This window comes from Notothenia coriiceps, unplaced genomic scaffold (genome assembly GCF_000735185.1).
Source record: "Notothenia coriiceps isolate Sejong01 unplaced genomic scaffold, NC01 NC01_scaffold00036518, whole genome shotgun sequence".
Classification (NCBI taxonomy): Eukaryota; Metazoa; Chordata; class Actinopteri; order Perciformes; family Nototheniidae; genus Notothenia; species Notothenia coriiceps.
The window spans coordinates 10,033-32,593 of record NW_011369219.1 but is presented as its reverse complement, the minus strand read 5'-3'; positions in this window follow the sequence as shown (position 1 = coordinate 32,593).

Below are 22,561 nucleotides of genomic sequence, written 5' to 3'. Positions count from 1 at the left end.
CAAACCTGTGTAAAAACCTTTAAATTATACGAATGATAAACTCACAATAATAATATGATAAAAAGTTGAGCTGTGCACCCTGAACTCTGTCGTCTCTTGTCTACTACCATTTGTGCCAAAGCAGAGCATTCAGAAAATGTTTTGGCATGAGTAATTCATCCCTCCTTCAGCTTTACAGGACAGAAGTGCCCCTTCGTTGCTGCTAGTCAACAAAAAACAAACCAAATATCGTTGACCAAAGAGTTCAGAAACACAAGGAGTTTTGAAGTGGCTGAATATACAGGAACAGCTACAGAAAACCACTCTCACAAAGAAACCTCCCGAAGTGTGACTAAGATGGTTCATGGATGATTTTTAAAACTAGTAAGTCATCAGTTGGAAGTACAACAAGAAAACATGTTCTTTCAATTATTTTTTTCCGCTTGTAAGATGAGAACGGTCATTTAAATTGAGCCAACTTTCCTCTTTTATCAGCAAGTATCCTGCTGGGCTGACATGAGCATGACAAGACTTCTTGTGTTACCTTCCCCGTTCTGGTCCGTGTAAACCAAGCAATGGTGTGTTAGCCTAATAGGCCCCATCGGCTGTCTCTTGGGGGTCAGTTTGCTAAGTAGTAAACCTGTGTTCTGCCAGGTGTCATTAACGTCCAACGGGACTGTGAGGGGACCTGTCACGACTAGGAGTAATGGATGTCTTCTCCACTGATTGCTAGTAGGAATGGAGTCAGCACAACCAGCAAATTAGAAGTGACATCTTGATGGAGGCAAAGCAGGAGGCGCAGCTGGTCACACAAGTTAGATGGAGGAAGGGGAATCTTGGAAAATAGAGGGAGACAAAAGTGATAAAAGGAGAAGAGAGGACAATCCAAACACAGGCTTAGAATCTTTCAAATTATATTAAAAATAAATGTGTATGCACTATGGCATACTATATACTACTATGCCACTTTGAAATGTTCTCGAATAAATTACGTCTTGAGCATTGACACCAGAGGGCTGACAAGCTTCGTCTTCTCTGCTCTTCCTGAGCTGGGGTCAAGTGTGAACATGAAGGTTCCCTTTTAATGGATGATCAGCAGACATAATGAAACTCTTACAGAATGTATGTCATCCTTGAGATTATATGTTTGTTGTGATGCTCTTGTAAGAGCATGAGATATATCTTTATTGGGGTTCATTACACATCATCATTAATGTTTTAGCAAAAGCACTGCAGTGGGCAAAGGTTTACTGTATCATTGCTGCATCAACAACAACCAAGCAGAAATCACAGCAACATCCTCAATCACTTCAGAAATGTAATAACACAGAGCTAACAACATCAAGGGAATCACTCTGTGTCACTCAGTAGCCTCAGGGCGAGATGAGCACAGGAGCTGACATTATGAAATGGATTAGATTTGAGACCAATTAAAAATGAATTGCTCAAAATGAGCACTGACCCTCACCGAATTGGATGCCAGTGATCTCATTAGGCTGGTCTCTCACTCAGTGCGAGCCAGAAGCTGGAGAACAGGCCCGCCTGACACACTGTCAGAGAGGGAGGAAACCCAAAGGGCTGCAGCCTGAGAACCATGTCTTCTCAAGATATGTGGCATGCGTGAGACATACTGTGTGTGGGTCTTCTTTGTCTGTGTGGCTTGACCTTGTGTTTCTGTGCGTATTTTTGTGTGTAACTATGAGTGTGTGTATGACTGCATACTGTAACGGCACCACTGCATTAGTGTAAATGATGTGATTTAAAAAATGAAACGTTGTGTAATATGGTACCACATGTGTGGCAATGTATTTATGTGATTTAGCATATTTGTGTATGCAACCACCACAGATCTGTGTGTGTGTGTGTGTGTGTGTGTGTGTGTGTGTGTGTGTGTGTGTGTGTGTGTGTGTGTGTGTGTGTGTGTGTGTGTGTGTGTGTGTGTGTGTGTTAGGGCTGTAATGTGTCTCCATCTGTTACAAAAACAATTGTTAGAAAGTGTCTAGACTTGTTCAGTTTCTGTATTCAATTGATTTCTAAAGCCATTTATTTTCCTTCAGGGTTCCTGGTTTCACCAACTCAAATGTAAAACTTTTTAAGATCTTTTTAAGACCACTTTGAATAGAATTTAAGACCTATTTCACGGCAAGAAAGTATGAAGGAGAATTGCTATGAAAGAAGAAATACGTACATGAAATGTATTCATGTTCAACATAAGAACGATGATAGAACATAACAGCATAACAGTACACAGACCTGNACACTCTGAACTAGTTAAAACCTCGAGCTGCAGAAAGAGTTCTTCAGAATTGGTTTGGAAACCTCTGTGTCATCTCGTGACAGACCACCTGTCACACCCGGCCGTAACTCCAAATAAACCGTCAGTGTTTGCCATCAAAGCTCCAGCTCTCCTCGTGCCTCTCTTACCTCATTCACACCAACGCAACTCCGGTTCAAGCTCCGTGCTAGAGCTTTTCAGGTTCAGAACCGGTTCTTTGGTTTAGCTCCGGCTCTTTTCACACTGCCCAGAGTCCGACTGGTGCTGCGTCATTGCGTCATAGTTTGCATCATGACGTAACCGTTTGCGTGCCTGCTTCATAAAGCCAAACCGCGCGGAAACCCCTCACAGCTGACAACAACAACAATGGCCGATTGTGCTCCAGCTTTCTCTGTACCTCTTCAGAAGACCAGATTCCCAGTAGGTAGCTGGTCCCTTCATTGGACCACTGCTGCTTGTTAAGTTTCTCCATCGTTGTGTACAAACTGGATAAAACGCGGGCTTTTTGTTGTTGTTCAGGAGTTGATCCTGCCCCTGCCCCCACCCCCGCCTCGCCAATTTTTTGGTGCTTGAAACGAACCGGATTCCGGAGCTAAGAGGCTGCTTCACTGCGGTCTGAACAGGAAAACCCGGTGCTTTTCAAGCTCCAGCTCCGAACCGGCCCTGAAACACCGTTGGTGTGAATGAGGTATCTGAGTCCTGTTTCCAATTGCTTCAGAAGTTTCCCCCACACCGGTAGGAAGGCTTGTGTGTAAAGTTTTTAGCCTTCCTCTACCTTTGACCTATGTGACTTAAACCAAAAGGAGCACAGAGAGCTATTTAATTTAAGTCAAAGAGGAGTGAAGTTTCTGGTTGTGATTGTAAAACTGTTAAGATACTAAAACACAGTTGCAATTATGTAAAAAGAAATGTCACGGGTTACAATGTGTTTATAATAAACTATGTACATGTCCTTGTAGCATATAACTACATTATGTTATGCTATAGATATTTTATTAATAGGTTATATCATATATTATAGCTTACAAATCCTAAATCAGAGGATTTTGAAATATAAAATGTCATACTATATATTGGATTAAAGCATCTTCAATTTTGATTTCAACTTAAAAAAAAAAAAAAGGAAAACAAAATGCAACGAGAATTAGTTTATTAGTTATCAGTTTTACATCTGTCAGACAAAGAGTTACACATACAATAAGGGATCACATAAAGCCTTCCTCATATCTCTTTTGACTGGATCTGAATGTGATAGGCCAATATGAAATGGGATAAAGGAAAAAATAATGTGCCAGCATTTCTCGAAAAGATAAAGGGCTAATATGTCCTTCCATGAGATGAGAGTGTTTGAACAAAAGCCCACGAAAGCTGTAGTCCTCTAGTAAAAGAGCCCCTCTTTTCAATGAAAAAGCAATATAGAAGATGAGGTGTGGCAGCAGCTGAAATGCATTTCCATTAGGAGCCAACCTTCTTGGCCTGAAAATGTGTGTCCTACTGTGCTTTTAGGCTTTTGTGTGTGAGACGTGTGTGTGAGAGAGACAGGCAGAGAGAAGTAAATAGCAAATCTATCCATGTGATAAAGGACACACTCAGATACACGCTCTTAGAGGCTGTGCTGGTGTGCTTAATCCTGAAAATCCACACTCAAGTTCATTTCTTGAACTCATTCACCACCTGGGACAAAGCCTGCTACTCAGGGTTTGCCTCCATCAGAGCTGTTTTATCATGACTCAAGCTGTATTACTGGGAGATTAGAGAGAGGCTTGAGGAAGGAGCCACGAACCTTCCTGCTGGGCAGACCGCTGAACTGGCTTCCAAGCTTTGGTTAGCCTTTTCCAAAACAACAGACGTGGAAGTCTGTGAAGACTCAGCTCCCTGGGAGATTGTGTTTCTTGGTCCAAAAATAAATCTTCATAATCCAAGTGTTGTGATGCCAATCAATTGCTCTGTAAATCAAATAGTGCTTAATTAACCACATTATCAATAGTTTGTAAAAAATCAATGAGCAGCTTATTGTACATACAGTACTGTATATTAGGTTTACTTAAATAGAGGTTTGGGATATCCAATATACAGTATAGGCCTCTTTTGAAGTTTCCAAAAACAAGGAATTCATATTGATAACAAATATCATCTTCCCCTGAAACTCATTCATTGTTGTTCATTCCGGCCTTTCTCAGACTAGTGCAAGTTCAACGTGATCTTATCTCACTATTATTTTTCACTTTTGGGCGATTGCACCTTATATCTTCAGGTCCTGGGTGTTGTCCAACATGAACCAAATAAAAACACTGAATTTTATTAAAAACCGGTTGTCAAACATCTAAAAACAAAAGGTGGGCACCAAAAATAAAATATATTTGGACACCACGGAGGATTGGAGCAATGTTGTACTACATTGGTTTTAAAAAAATCCACCAAACAACCGTCAGCTCTCAGCCCTTTTGCCACCCTGAAAAAGAAATTGCCGTATTGAAACGGATTCTTCTTGAAATCAAGCAGAACCATTTGAGTATATTGCTGGTCCAGTATAATCAATTAAAAAAAAAGTTTCTGTTTGATGAGAGGGACATTAAGGTAGCAGGAGCGGAAGATTTGAAGTTGCTCAAATAAACATTTACTTCATTCATGAAGAAACTAATGCCCTAAAAGGGGACTACTAAAAGGATTTATTATTTGCTGCAGAGCTGCAAAGCCCTGATAACAATCACTCGGACACAATCATTTTGTATACTGTCATATATATCCAGAGCCTGTTTCTAGCTCTGGGCCTTCTGAATCCTGCAGGGAATTGCCCCAGGCTCTGCCCCTGGACATTGGTATGGATAGTACTCCAGTGTTAGCCTATTTGATGCAATGGCTAAATTACAACAGAATTATCTGGTGGGTTGATTCAAAGCAAGTGGCCAAAAAAAGTATTGGCAGTTTTTTCTGAGTAGCACTGGACGTTAAGAGAGCCACACATTTATGCTACAGTAGTACGAATGTGTTATCAGTCAGTCATGAATCAAAACATTTCAAATCAGCACATTCTCGACAAAATGCAATGTGATCGATACATTGATATACTCTCATCACACTCTCAATACTCTTTTATTTATATAACTCAAATATCAGTTTAGCTACATTTGTTATGATTTAAATATTGTGGTTAAAGGTTTTAGCAACCATTACATTACATGTCACTTGTTAGACGCTTTTATTCAAAGCGACTTCCATACTCAATACTGTGGCCAATCCCCACAGAAGCAATTTGGGGTGAAGTGTCTCAGGGACACAACGAGATGCTGACTGCAGTGGAGTTTGAACCTGTGACCCCCTGATCCGAAAACCAACTCACAACCCACTGCACCACACGCCTCCCAGCCAATACTTTGGATTAACGGAAAAACCCAAAAATATAATAAGCAGCCATTTGGGTGACCTCTTAGGATGGACACAATGAGTGAAAAACAAAGAAGCACTGTGTTGTTTGTACATATTTTGCTACGGCATGAGACTAGAAGCATTTCTTGCAGGCTGCTTGCATCACCCACAAACTGCTCATTGACACTCTCATATGAATGATATGTCACTCAAAATGGTTCATAGGCTTTGATAGTGAGTGTGTGCTCAGAATCATGGCTATTGTATTTAATTTGAGTCCTGTGAAGGTCAGGATAATGATGGTGGTGATGATGGTGGCTTCCCCCGTGCCAAGGTTGTTAGTGTTGGGTGTATCACACACTAGCAGCCACAATCATCATCATTATCGTCATCATCATCACCCTTACGCAACCACGGGATGTCAAAACATGAGTTAATCGAAACCGCTGGGAAATGAGAGCAAGTACTATGACAGAAAGGTCTTTGTGTTGGCATCATCAAAGCAAATTACTGACTGTGTGTAAAAGACATGTCGGTGAGGTTAAAAGCAAGAGATTTTTAAAAAGCAAGTCAACCAACAGGTATTTCATAACAGGAGAGCATTCTTCTTTGTGAGGATGATTGCGATGCAGGAAGTGACATTGAGAACATCCTCAATGCCATCTTGTGTTTTTAACTGTAAATAATGCTTCCTGAAATACAGTACACATTTTTTTTTTTTGTGCTTGTACATGAGATACCACCACAGAACTGTATATTCTATATACTATACTTATACAGTATGATAATATATCAGTCACACGGTCACCAGTACAAAGTGCAGTACAAAGACATATTTATTTTTACACAATTGTACTTTTTTTTTAAGTAAAGCATCTAAAACTATAGTTTTTCCCCTTTTTGTGTTTCCCAAAAACAATCATTAAAGCCCAGTACCCGTTAAGCCCCAAAATTGCAACATCTGCAAGAAACAGTCTGAGGGGCTTCTTAACATTTAAAAACCTATTAATGTGTCATACCCACTTAACGGGAAGAAACTCAGCTATAAGACAATATTAACCATTTTTAGCAAAACAAAACATAAGGGTAATAGCAAAGGCTCTGAATTAGCACTGAGCGTAAAAATGCTAAGACACTTAGCAAATAACTCACCTTAAAATACCCTTATTACTTATCGTATCTGCACAAACAAGATATCGATTAGCAAGCTGAGATTCCACAGATTCTACAGGTATTAGTATCATTACTGACCGATCCGAACTTGCGACATGAGAAACTAACACAGACATCACACCACGTAGCACTAGGTAGCCAACACGGCAATATGTCTTACCTTTCTTGTTTTCTGATCAAAAGTTTTCTTTAATGGCATTAAAACGATAAACGAAGGAGGAGCGGTTCAACTCCGAGTCCCTCCCGGATGACTGAACTTCTCACCTTATCCCTAAGGGAGACACCAGCCACGCTGCGGAGAAAACCCATCTCGGCCGCTTGTATCCGCGATCTCGTTCTTTCGGTCATGACCCATCCTTCATGACCATAGGTGAGGGTAGGAAGGAAAATGGCATCACTAGGCCACCAGGGTGGGCGGAGGGGGTCAGGAGGACGGGACTGAGCTGACCGCCCAGGGGCACAGCAGAGGACCAGAAAGGGATCTCGGGCGGACGGCCCGGGGGCAAGACCGAGTCCAAGGTGGGGGTTATGGAGGGCGAAGGCCACCGCGGGCGAACTCAGGGGGCCGAGCATGAGGGCGAGGACCGCGGCCGGAAAATACACTTTTACCCAAAGCGACTTACATACATTCAGTACTTTGGACAATCCCCACAGGAGCAATTTAGGGTGAAGTGTCTTGCCCAGGGACACAACGACATGCTGACTGCAGTGGGACTCAAACTTGCCATCCCCTGTTTTGAAGTCCAGCACACTATCCACTGAGCCACAGCCTTTTAATATGTTCAATCTGAATTTACTTTAAAATAAAAAAATCTATATTGATTCTGACTTTTCTACATCCAACTCACAGGTTTGTCATTGCTTTGAGAACAAAGATTATTAATTTACCCCTTTTAGAAGGAAAGTTATTGTCATTTGTTCTGGGAATGTCATTTTTAAGCCTGAGACCTGAAAAATAGGCTTGGGGCTTAATAGGTTAACAAAAATGTTTTATTCGCATGTGTTAACCAAGGATAATTTAAGTTCTGAGGTGGTGATGTCAAGAAAGTTAAAGTATAAAGTAACATAATTGTACTAAAATTTAAATTGTTGAGTAAGTCTCAGATTAATACTGTACCTATTGAAGGCACATTGACTGACACAGCATGGTTACTTTTCACGGTTAGTCCTGGTTTGAGTTTACTCCATGACACATCATGAAGCCCTTTCTTTAAACTGCCAATACAAGTTTGTATTAGTTATTGTGTTTTTCACGTATCCTTCCTCTTTGCTGAAATCTAATCAACCTACTTCTTTGTATGAGGGTTACATTAGTTTAGCATTAACTCTGTTCTTCAGAAGGGTTAGATTAGACAAAGTATCCGTTGTTGCTCTACAGGCAGATTGCTGGTGAAACAAAAACAGTGCATCGTGTAAAAGGCAGAACAGGATGAGACATGATTATACAGCTGTGCTCAGAGGCAACAGATACAGTATGTCAGCTGTCACATCAGTTTGAGAGACTCTGTGAAATTGATTGACATAAGTTGTCTTAATTAATATCTCTGTGTTAGGCTGACAAAGTGTCACTTATCTCTTTCTTTCTCTCACTCGGGTTTAATATGTATTATTTCACTGCTTTACTGCACTCTTTATACAACAGATCTCATTGGGCTTTCTGACTTATTGGTATCTTTAGTAAACTATTTCCTTTTTTTGATTCTCCAACTATTGATCATATTCTATACAAGACTTTTCTGGGTGTATTTTTGTCTCTTTTTTTAATTACAAGTAAACATAAAACATGTATGAAAAGACAATTTTCCAATTCTTGTGTATCATTACAAAAGTCAAAGTTACTTTCCTATGTGGTCTTTAGGTTGGCATCTATACAAAAGCAGTACAATTGACTTCCACTTGACATGTGCTGTGCCAATATACATTTCATAAAACCATGTCTTACATTGTTTCTCAGTCACGACTATTAAAACATTTGTAAGAAATTGACTTGTCCTTTGAGTGTATTTTGAGGGTTTTGTTTGATTTTCCCCTCTTTGTCTTTCTGTCTGATCAACCAACCACTTTTCTGTTCAATAACGATAGTTCATTATTTTGCTTTATACCACTTGGCCTTTGTCATAGAATTATAATTGCTTGAGAATATTTTTAATAATTCACATGCAAATTGACCCAGTTGGTCAAAGTTCAGACCAGGCATGCAAATAGCCATTTTCACAGGATCATTAAGGGAGATTAGGACTGAGGGGAAAGAACAGACGAAGATTTGTTCCACCACCAGACTTTAAAACCACAGCTGGTCAAAATGGGCCATCTGACTGACATGTTAGTTGATCTTTTAGTGACTTTTAATACAGGTCAATATATTCATGACCTGTGCAAAGAATATTTATGAGGAAATAAAAACGTAGATTGAATATTACCCACTCCCTTTGACTAGTTTGGGATACTCCAGACTTCATAGTATTACTATTTGATTCATTTTTATACCTACTGTACATCTCAATTGTGGTCTCGGATCCTTCCATCTCCCAACAACCTACTATGCTGTCAACCTTATAACATCCATCCTCCTCTTCCTTTCTTTATCCACCCCCCCCTCCCAACCACACTGTCCCTACCTTGTCCTTTCACTTTTTCTCCCCTCTGCTTTCCTTCACTTCCCCTTTTGCTCTCTGAATTAGCATAGACAGGCCGGAGGTACGTGTATTCTTATATATTGATCCATCCATTTTTAATGGCCCAGTGCTTCCAGGAGAAGGAACCATGTTATGCAAGTTCCGTTGGGCCAGAGATGCTGTCAGGGCTTGTTGCCACTACTTAGAGCGAGAGCAGACGACCTTGAAAGTGCATTAGGAGCCTTCCCAGGGGGACCTGTGCATCAGTTCTTCATGAAAAATCTCCAGAGAATCCAAGATTACTGGACATGTTTTGGCATGTTGTTTGGTGGGATGGTAGCCAGGAAGTAGGTCCAGGCAAATCTTTACTAAAACAAGAGTTCTGTTTCATTGGTACAACATTTTGACTATAAGAATAAAATACCAATTATATTTTGTGTTCTGAATGTACTGGATGTTTTTGCGTGCCTGTTAACAGTTGAGTTTCGTTTTGATTTAGAGGAGGATTTTTCTTTCAGAGACATACTGCCACTCAAATCGGAGACTAATCAAATTTTCACAGCATGTTCTCTTCTAAGTGAGGGTGCCTATTAGGCCGGGAACCATGCATCCCACCCCTGGGCCCAGAGATCAAAGAGTGTCACTTTGGGCATAAAAAGAGAGACTGGCCGAATACCAGGCATACTGTATGATTCATCCATCACTCACTTGACATTGTATTTCCATATCCATCTGTACAGACTACACTTTCCTCATCCTCTGAGCCTCTTTTTTGATTTCCTCAGTTCTCTCTTAACATCAGCTAATTTCCTCCCTGTGATAAAGGCAGTGTCACTAATGAAAGCTTCAGGCACTTAATGACCAATCAAAACACAGTCTGCCGCGGTGGCAAGCAGCTAATTGCTCACAAGTTGGAGTGTGTGCATTGGAAATGGATTGGATATGGTTATCAGATGAAGACACAGATGAGGGACTAAGTAGAACATGTTTGAATACAGGAAACCTGATATTTAATTGTTAGAAATATGTTTCTTTACTTAAAACATTTGGCAAAATATTTATTTTATTAAATGCATTTCTCTCGCCAAATGTTCAGCAAATTGGTTGTGCACATAATATACAGTAAGGTAGAAGCATACCAGTTTTTCAGATTGTATTCACATGCACGTGCACAGAGATGAACATAGTGACTTAAAACAAATGACATCAAACATAATTTATTTAATTCGGAATAATTGATTCGGAACAGATCTGAACAGCATCTGAATATATGAGGTAACACATTTTAGGTATAATTCCTGAAGTGCATTGTCAATATTTTTTCTTTATTTTAACTTTTTGGAACTCATCAACACGTTCGAAGACACTGAACTATGTCTGATTGGATCCAATACCTCATTAAAAAAAGATGCCATTTGGCCCAATTAGCTTTTATGGATAATTGTCCCTTTCCGGTGGACCTCCGTGGGACCTTATTTGGGAAGAATTATTTATCGAAGTCAATGGCGAGAGAAAAGTTATCTTTCGATCCCGTTTGAATTGTGCCACGAATTACACATATGATGTTTGTCAATTTAAAGGTAAAAAAAATAAAAGTGTTTGGCCGTAAAACTGTGAAGTAACACTTTTTTTTTGTGTGAAACCGCTCAATGAATTACATCTCTGGTCTCGCAGACTTCTCATCCAAGATTACTTCACTTCCGCCGCCTAAAACCCAGCAGGTATACGATCCTAGCNGCCTTGGGTATAGCTGCTATCTCTCTTAAGGAGGAGCAGCTTGGGCGCATTGTTGTTGTCAGTCTATGACAGAGCACAAGCCACCATGAGGTAGTTTACTGTTCAGGGACGAAGGTTCCCTGGCGCACATTCTTAGTAAACTACCTCATGGTGGCTTGTGCTCTGTCATAGACTGACAACAACAATGCGCCCAAGCTGCTCCTCCTTAAGAGAGATAGCAGCTATACCCAAGGCCGTAGACCTATGCCATGAGAAAGGAGACAGTGAGAGGAGAAAATTATGAACTGTGTCGAAGGTTGAATACCTAAGCAAATGATTCCCTAACAACCGGTATATTGTCAGGTGTCTAGGATGCGGATACATGCTGGTTTTTTCTGCATCTTTACTGATCCAACTTAATGAACTTCATCTGCTTCTTCTGGCTATAATACGGCTGATATTGTGAAGTACCCAAACATTGCTATCAGGGTCATCTTATGTTCATTCCAGTTGGCTAAAATGAAACAAAAATAATTAGACAGTGAAACAATTATATCAGGTTGTTGGAAAGGTTGTTTCAATGTGGCGTTTTAAATGTGAGTTTCTTAAAGTATGCTGGGTTAAAAATAAAACAAAGGAAAGACAAAAAGAAAAACATAAATACTGTAAGACTCCTGATCCATGCTTATTGCACTGGCAACTATAGTTTTCTGTAGCTTGTTGATAGCCTATGATTATCCACGAGCCCTGCTTTCCTCTGACACAGGCTGAAGTGCAGCCAATTAGCCTTTGGCCTGCAGAAAGCCATGCTCTGGCCGGGTTGGTTATGAAAGCTTCCAGTGAAATCCCCACTTAGGGAGTTAAGAGGCTGGATGGTTGTTTTATATGGTCTGACAGTGCTGATCAGAAATGACTGCTGACGAGTTGTGATTGCAAATGCAAAGTGAACAGAATGATAATATGCTTTGTCATTCAGTCACTCCTATCGGATTGATCTAAAAACAAAGTATGAAATGGTTACATCATAGTTTTTTAAGCAAAAGGAATGTGCTTTATTCCTAATATCTAGCGAGTATGTGAAGTATGGCCTGCTTTTTGAAAGTTATACATGTTCAAATGAATCAGTGGAAACATGGTTTATCATTTTAATCCAGTTGTGGCACGAAAAAGAAAGAAAAGCTGCTTACATCAAACGTAATTGTTTGTATCATTTGTGATTTTTCTTTTTACACTAATCCTAGATCAAATAATGCTGCATGCTGTGTTTGTAGGCATTCTGTTTGATGGAGCGAGCTTGAAATGAAAATGTGTCACCTGTTCCATAATCTTCGACAGGGGAGTATATTAAATGTTAATCCTTCACTATTAGAAATGGTGACAATACGAAAAAAGGAAGGATGGAGGAGGGGAGGGAGAAGGGAGTGACACATTCTGGAGGAGAAGTAGTTGATTTTATTCATATATAACTGCATTCTGAAGTAAAAATAGGCTGTGTTGAAGGAACCATTACATCATTTTATTTGTGTGCATTTAAACTTATCCACATCCACACCATCTGTCAAGGAGTGAACTCTGAGGCATGAACTCAAATGCACGACTCAACTCAGACTCAGGTAGTGTTCAAAATAAAGACTTTACTGGTCTTGACACAGTAACAACACAGGGAAAACAATAACACTCTTTCGAGGAATAACAAGGACTATGATCATGAGCTTAGAGGTACGTGAGATGTCCGTGGAGTAAGCTTGTACGTTTATCCTAAATGAGGAAACAAACTGGCAATGGACAGGAGGGGACTTGCACAATATATACGCAGGGTATGGGAATAGGTGGAAACAATCACAGACGCAGGAGACAGATAGGGGCGGGGAGCGTAGAGGCCTGAAATGAGAGGGAGAATTACTTATCGAAATAAACATTAATCACAGGACAAAGGGACATGACAAAACTAACATAAAGAATAAACTTTCACAATAAGTTTCTTAGACATGACACCATCACAAGTATCATGTTATTAGCTACCTCTTTTGATTGTGTGCCCGCTGAGAGTGTCTGAGATTAGTCTTGGATCGGTGCTCAATGTTGCTTCCCTCTGTGGCCAAATTGTATTCAGCAGTCTTACAACTAACAGCACAGAAGAAACAATTAGAGCCATAAAAGCTGATAGCTTGGGGCTCTATAGACCAACTTTGCCATTACTTAGTTATTAGACGGGGACGGCTGGGAGGGGGGCTTTAAATGAAGTCATGGTTTAGGAAGAGGATTGAAAAGCAATACAGGGAGGGACAATAATATAGGCAAAGGTTGGACAACAACAAAAAATGGAGCAGACATGAAGAAAGGTGAAGACAAATGAAAAGGAAAAAAAAGACAGCAGAGGTGAAGTAGGGCTTGTCTATCAGTGGGATATTGAGGGAATATGAGGCAGCATGAGATGAGGACGACATGACAGATCAAGGAGTGAACTAAGTGAGGCAGCACACAAGTGACTGCAGACGCAGAGCAGCGGTTGAATAACTTGTTTCACATGGAAATCATAACAGACAAAGGACTGGAGGAGGATTAAGTAGAGGAGAGAAGATCATTTACACTCTGTGATGATTATAATGTTTCTATCTATTTCGTACGGTACATTCAATTCATTTTAGTATGCAACAACATTTACTTATAGGACAAAGTAAGAGGGCTTTACATTTCAGAATGCTCTTAAAACCAAACCTGCTGTGCAATAATGCAAAACATCAACACATCTATCAGTCCATACAACAGGGAACATGAACGAATAAAGTACATTCACTCAATTCAAGTGCACTCAAAATGAAAAGCTAGTTAAAGTTAATCAGGATGAGCTTAAAAGTGGCAGGATCTTGAATACCACTTTCCATGATTATGGACCAAATTGCGATGAGTAAATTGAATACGCTAGTGTTTTTTTTTGTAGACATCCCAGGTTCTGGAGTCCCATTATTTTTCTACATAGACCTTTTTACGTGACTCACTATTGAGGAACTTATTTGGCTTGCATGAGCATAGAACTCTACCATTGAACTCTTCAGTACAAAAGATGAACATCGCATCAAAAGATATCTGGTTCTTTGATGATGAATTGAAGAAACCTGAAGGCAGAAATAATAATCACTCCAAACGTGACTTTTACCAAGAAACATCCAGTTACAGAGCTTGTATGTTTCTATTTCCTGTAACATTTAGGATATAACTTAAAGACAATGTTCTAATTGGAGTATAGAAACTCATATATGTGAGCATGCTTTACGCTTTGTATGCACTGGTTAGGTCAGAAAATAAACAAAAAACACTCTGACTCTCGTAGTGGAGTGTAATTGATTATTTCGGGAATTTTTAATCATTGATCCAGCCAGTTTTAATCATGGAACTGGCCTATTCAGCCATCATAATGTACTACATCTGAGAGACGGTGAGGTGCATTTTAGGTGTCTGATACATTTATTTTTATATATCTTATTCTTGGAGCAATGAAGCTTGCGATTCCGATGAATCGACTTCATCCAGACCAATCTCAGAGAGCACAACTTTTTTTCCCAGGCCTGAATAAAAGAATATCCATGTATAATTAACAACTATACAAATATCAAGAGTGCTCCTAATGTATGTGAGCATGTGATTTCCAATTGTTTTGTTTAGCAATGAGACATTAACAGTGGATATATTGTGCTGGGATGAAGATGAACCCTAATCCATGCTGTGGTCACATCTGCATTTTCCTTAATTGCAGTCAATGCATAACTTCCAAAGGATAGGATGCCATTCACTTTAAGCCCCTCATCAAACAGTTTAAACTATTTCCCAAATTGTGATGAATAAAGTATATATCTATCCATCTATCTAAACATGTCCTTTTACAGTGTTTACACAGCAAGGGATGACCGGGGTTGGACTTTCTCAGCCGTAAATTGAGTGCTGCCATAATAACCATCACCTCGTTGTTCAATCTTCTACGTGACACTTCACAGCCTTAATTACAATCTGTCGCCTGTTTGTTGGAGAAATCCAGACCTCCTAATCCAGTTGAGTGTAAAGGGAACAAATTGTGATTACTTGATAATAGACACTGTTAAGTCTGCTCCATTAACCAAGCACCATTAGAATGAACCAGAGTATGGCTGACCATAAATCACAATGGTTTATCAGAGCAGCTGTAATGGAGAAAATCTTCTGAGCTCCACATGCACTGCCATCCCTTTTAATAAGTGAAACAATTAAACATACGTGAAAAGCAAAAGTGTACTGCGAATTGTTATGAAGACATATGGCAAGCAGTTGCTCAATATCATTTGTTTGGAACAATTTTATTTTAACAGTTATTATTATTAATTTATTTTTTATGCATACTTTGATGTTCTGTGGATGGGGAGAAACATATACCAAATAATATAAAAGCACCATTAACAGGAGTTCGTAATAACATTACTTCTGTTGCCCTCAAATGTCTTCTCTTTGTACTTGGAGAAAAAAGGCTTTCAGGTTTTCTGAGATTGAGTATACAGAATGAGGGATAGAAAAGAGTGAAAATGTAGACAAATTAAACTAACGATTGGCACAGGACACCTTAATAACTTCTATAAAGTCCTATTTGAAAAGACTGCAAGTAACAAATACTGTATAAGCAAAAATAACCTGGAAATCACCAATCTTTTCCAAGCTTTTAGTGCACGCTGGCAACAAAGTGACAATGTTCTTCCAACTACCAGCTGCAGCTTAAAACAGACTTGGCGTGCAACACGTTAAAACCTTTATACAGTCTATGGTTAAAACCAATGGGTATTCTGCGGCGGAGCAGCCGTTCCATTGTTTTTTGCTTTCAACTATAAACTTCCTGCCAGGTGCTTGCTAGGATTATACCAAGTTAATGTTATCAAAAACAAACCTAGTTCTGTAAGCTGATACTCAAACGTAATTTTGTTTGCTCAGTATGAGGTTACCATTGTTTATTCTAGAAAGGAGGATGAAGAAATATTATATAATGTTCATTGTTGATTGTGGCTTTTGAACATGACCAATGAAACAGGATGTTTGTTTCTCAAAGAACACTAAATTCACTCATATACAATCGATGTAGTTGAAGCAGAACCTTTTGGCAATACAGTAGTTTGATTGTCAGTATTTATGAGAACATCATCAGCATACAAGTATGAGATATAAATAATATATAAATGATGAGGAAAAGGTTCTTTTGAGTAACGGAAACACCCGTTTAACTCAGGATTCATTGTATAAGACATGGACTTGATTAAAAGGGCAATTAACACAGACAAAAGGGTTTCCGTTTACACATTTTATAATAAGGCTAATGAGGCTTTGTATCATTTACTGAACTGGTAAAACAAATACATTAACTTCACGCCTGGGTGGTAAATTACAAGTACATCTTAACTTTTCCGATTTCATTTCTAGCTTAAACACTTCTGTTTAGTTGGCTGTGCAGTTTCTGGCTCCACCTCGCCCCTCTGGGACAATCCTGAGTAAAGCTTAGAGCAGCTTATTTCAACAATGTTTGGCTTCACTTTTCCTTTCCCGTTCCCTCATGTCCTGCATGCAAGCCGAGGCAAAACAACAATGTCAATACCCAGGAAAATGCAATATAGCGTAGATAAAGTTAATGTTTGTTGTGTTAGTACATTGGCTGAGAAGTAGCGGTTCACACTAAACGCATTATGAGTTTAAGTTTTTACTGCTCGTGTATAACCAACCAGCACTGGGTTAGCATCTTTCTCCCTTGAAAACAGATATACTGCAACAAAGGAAAATATTCATTTGTAATGTATTTATGGAGGCAGCAACATTTTATTTAAAATGAATATCAAGGAATTATTCACTACACTAATACACATATATCAAAAGCTTCAGCAGCCATGTGTTTAGGACCCTTGTTTTGTCCATCAGTTTTGAGGGTTCTAATATCTGGTACACACTGTTCCTCAGTTCACCTGGGCCCTAATACATCTGCCTTTTAATTGTCTGTGTTTCCATCCCTACAGTGAAATTCAACACCTCATTAAAGCCCTCTGCAAAACCTGAGTCATTCAGCAAGGAACAGGCAATTAAAGGGATGTTGGCATGGAGTTCCTGTTGGCTGAGTTATTGATTGGCTAACTGTGGCTGCTTGTCTGTTTAATATCCTTCTTTTTAGGAGGGTTATTTGCATATTATATAGCTCCAAAACATTCCCGGAACCATATGCCATGTGTATAATGAGGGTTGTTAGCAGAAATAAATATATTTATTTAGCACATGCACTCAAACATTTAAAGAAGAAGATCAGAAATTTAAAAAAATTAAAAATCACAATATCCAGGAGACTAAGTAGCACGGTGGACATAAGGAATGGATTATCTGGATCATGCAAAGTCATTTAAAGATAAATGACTTTGCAGATTGAGCCCTGCACATAAACGTCAGAGTCTTCAGCTGCAAGGTGAAGCCTACAATTTAATCGAAGTATGTATACCACAAAAACAACACCACCATGTTTCCATGTTTGGTAAAGAAAAACATAGCCCAAAGTTAAAAGGGTTCTTTCTTGCACTTTGTTTGCCGTTCCTGTGAGTATGAGGCTGTAATTTGCACCTTGGCAAAGATGATTAATGGAATTCCTATGCACTCAGATCGGTTCTCACAAGTGATTTAAAGGTATAATAATTCTTTACGATATTGCTCTGTGGTTTCCAGGCCATTAAAATAACACCAAATGTGTCAGAGGAACACAAACTGTTCATTTAAAACAGATTGCTGGCCTAGTGCGGGACTGGGACCCAGACACTGGGGAGCTATTACTATTGTGTCACTTCTCTTGCTGTTTGCATGGAAGAAAAATGGAAAACATTTAGTGTGGCTCATATCTCGAATATCCTGGATAATCCACATACTTACAGATGAAGCATTGCCCATCTAGATCTTCAAAAGCTGCTGATCTTGCATGTTTATGTCTTACTTTAGGGGAAATGCCTCTTTGAGTATGTTTCTAAACACATCTCACCTGCAACCATTTAGTGTTTAACATATTTGACACATTTTTTGTAGGTTGAAAATATAGTCTATGAATGTCGTCATTGTTATGAAGCTGAAAATATAAGCCTACATCATTGTCATATGGAGATAACAGTTTTACGCATTACAGGAAAAAATTTACGTCAAATCATAGCTTTATTTACTGCTATTTACTGTCATTGCCCTTTGCACACTTTCCTCCACTTACAGTAAGTATCCCTCCTCTTAATTGAATACACTTGCTGTGTTTGAAGTGTTATGTTTAAATGTGATTACAAAGAACAACCAAAGTATTAAATATCTGAGATGTTTTGTCTTTAGTATGTCAATCTTCCTTTTCTTCCAATTATATCTCAACTATGTCTCTTTTTTATTGCACTTAAATGTACATTTTATCCTGGTGCTTACCTGGAGGTAATACACAATGTCAGATATATGGACAATAGAAAATAATCAGTAAGGAAAAAGCTCAACCTCAACCTCATTTTTCTGTGATAATATCTTAAGCCTTAATTTTAAAAACTGTGATACATTGTGTGGATTTTTCCCTCTGATATTGCTAACTCACAAAATGGCAACAGATCACTTGATTTTCTATGGATGTAGAAAAACGCATGCATTATTTCCATTTAAATTAAACGTATATTTTAATGATGTGTATACATTATTGTCACCCAGGAACTCATAATGTTGGAATCAATATGTTACTCTTGCATGTTTTGCCAAGTTGAAGAGGAGTATGTCTCACAGTTTGGATCCCCACTCCAACTCAGCAATCAAATATATCCTAATTAGGGCACTTGCCACAGGTCATAATACTCAGAATAAATCACAGTCATCATTCTTCCTCAATGCCTTATTTATCCTGCTAGGAATTACAGCAAAGCCTAGCAGCAGATATCTTCGCAGTGGGTGTACATCTGTAATTCTTGTTTCAGACTGCTGTATCTCTTCCAGGCCTAGTTTCTGTTTGATCCATAAAAAGAGGATGGGAAGGTCAAGTTTCTTCCCTGGAGAGTCAGAGAGTGTCCCGCTGAGCTCCATTTAAGCCACACATGATACTTTGCAGTAATTAAGCCGCTTTGTTGGAGACGAAATACGATTGCCACTCAGGAGTGTGCCTTTTTTCAGCACCAACAGATTCTGTGAAGAACATGGATCTAATTATAGCAGACGAATCCAGTTCAATATAATCAGACTGCTGTGGCTGGACAGGTGAATAAAGATATGATACAAAATATGTAATTGAATTAATATGGTGGAGTGTTAAGAAATGAAAAAAATAAATAAAATGCATCACATCTTTAGATGCTGTCGATGTTAAACTTCATCACTTCTGTATAACGATTTACATAATGACAGTTTCACTGTAAACATAAAATAAACATTGTCCCTATTTGCTGTAGCTTTGAATATGCAGTAAATTGCAGATTAAAGCTTCAACATCTTCCTCTGCGACTTGTAACCAATGCCTTATACTAGGCCGTTAAAAGCGATAACACATTTTTGTTTTTATCCAATTTCCCTCACACTTGGTGGTTGTTTTGCAGGTGACCCATGGTGGTGCTGTGTTGAATATAATGCAATTTGTACACGCAACATTTCTTTTTATTTCATTAACCCATGTTGACTGACCAATCATTTGAGGCTTTCTCCGAGTGGTTGCTTGTTGATGCTAGTGCTTATTCCTCCTTGCTGTGTGCTGATCTAATTATCTAGTGATGTTTCACCTCTGAAATGTACTTTACATTACTTTTATTAATATCTACCAAGATTTAATCATTATATTATAGTCATCCAAACAGCCCAGCAAAAAAGTTTCCTCAGTCCAAAATTAAAGAAATAAACCCATAACAATAAAGTGGCATTTACCTCAGCGTGACCTTTACTCTAGGATTCTATGTGGGAAGATTGCCAAAAGCAGAGTAGTTAAAATCCCTCTGCAGTGGCACAGAGGGGAGAAGCTACAGGTACTCCAGGCTGTCAGGCGCTTAAAACACCACCCAGTGCTCTGAGAGCAGAGGATACAAAGGAGGGTAAGCCGAAATAAAGACACTCTGCTAAGCCGCAAGCACGCCCACACACCTATGTACAATTTTAACCTTTTAAAAATGTGACTTGAGATTTTGTCAATTTAGGTACAGGATATGAATAAATGTCACCATGACGGAACATCTACCAATTGTCTCTATTGAAAAGAGCACTTCAAAAGATTGGGAAAAATGCTTATTTCTAGAGGAAAATTTGAAAAGAACAATTACAACATGTTGTGATAAGTTAAGTGGCTAATGTCTGTTGCTTTTTTAAATTGTACAGATATCAAGAATACTCCAATATTCTTGATATTCCAATGATGTTAACACTTGCAATAATGAAAAAGTCAGTTTTTTCTAATGGGTAGCCATATACTTGAGTGAACGTTTAGAAGAATTATTCTAAAACGTCCTCTTTCTTTTCAGTGTCCTTTTCCGGGTTTCCCATATCCAGCTTTCCAGATTTCTTCTTGGGAAATACACATATTTATGTTTCAGTTAGGAAAGTGTCCATATGTCTCTATTACTGTTAGAGTTAAGTCATATTTCAGGTAGCATGCCTCTATATTTGCATTGATTTTACCTGTGTTTTAACTTTTTACCCCTGAGTCACGGTTTCCAGCCGTTTCCTTTAGTGTCATTTGAGTGAGTGAGACTGACAGGCTGACAGACAGACAGACAGACAGACGGATAGACGGATAGACGAATAGGCAGGCAGAAGGTTAAACAGATGCCAGCTGCTTTAAAGTGTCTCTTGAGTGTCTTTGCGGGTGTGCATTTTTCAAATGGAAGCCCAATTCCAAAACTTGCAATGCAAGCAAGCATGTCTAAACTGAACAATATATCAATAACTCACCTCTTAAGGAAGTAATGGCCACCTCTGCTGGCTCTGAAGGTGACTTTGTTTTAGTATTGGCTGTCACAAGGACCTATGTTGAAACTTGAATTGATTTGCAGTTATATTTTTCTTCCACTTGCGCTTAAAACCTGTGCATCAGTTATTGCTGTATATGCTGATGCCAAGGTCATTTTGAACGTAAGAATGATAGAGTCTGACATTAGCCCCATTGCTTCTGAATGGGCAGATGCTTTGCTTCGGAAAGTAGGTTGCCAAGTGTCTGCTTTGATAACCCGGTGGGGCTGGCTGAGAGGAGTTGGCAGGCTTGTGGCGGGAAACTCCCTGTGCGTTTACTCACTGTAGATAGACTCTGCTGCATTACCATTTAGAGCACAATGAACACACACAAACACTGTACGGCTATGTTTCACACGTTTCACACACAGGCACACGCACATATGCTTTGAACACACAGGGTTCCGTGAACATTTAACCTTAATACGTACTTTTGGAAAATGCAGTAGCCTAAAATGTGAATGTGGAATTGTAGTTTGTTTTAACAACTTTGACAAAATGTTTGACTTTTTTTTATTGAAATGTTGTGTAAAGTGTAATCTTTATACACATATTTAATCAATCACTTTTAAAGTATAAGCAGAGCAGAGACCTGAACAATGGACACAAGTGGGCTGCAACTTTGTTCCAGCATTTTAGATATAGGAAGTCTCCTTTATTTTGTAAGTAATCTCCACAATTCTATGCCTTTACGTAACTACCACTACGGTTTCTGCACTACTTAATACTAAATACTGTTAATATTTACATTCATTATGTGACCATCTATGTTTCCTGTAGTTATTGAATTGCTCTTGTTACTGCACTGTTAGTGTACCGTTTTATTATTATTGTGCTGCTGTGTTTATTGTATTTTTGTAACTCTGGCACAACAATTTCCTTCGGGATGAATAAAGTTCTATCTTATCATATCTTGTGAAAAAGGCAGTAAAGAGAGAAAACCTTTGGCGAGTGATCACCGCCAATTCAGATTTTTCTTCATCCACTTCCATAAAAACTGAAAGGATTATTGCCTTATTTTACTCCCTTAAATATATTATCACCTTCGGAGTAGTTCACAGTCAAGATGGTTGTACACTTGGATCATGAGTCATACAGCTCACTTGACTATATAAAGCTGAGAGGTTTCAGTTTTAGGCTTCCATCAGTTCCAATACAAGAGATGTGTTCTTTCATGGTTTTCAAGTTTGTTTTTTCTTTTCCCTTTTTAGTCTCACACATACATACATTTATAATGTTTACGACATGTATCCCATACCTAGCAGTTGTTGTTGTTGTCTTCCTCTCTTAGTTTATTTTTTTTCTACCCACTGTTACACCATCATTGTCACTTTACACACTCTCTACTTTTTTACTCACTCATAACATATTCCTGCCTCCCCTGCCTCTACTCTGTCCTCCTGTGTATGCTGACCTCCTTTGTTTCAACGGGGTTAGTACATTGCAGCAGTGAGTATAGGGACAA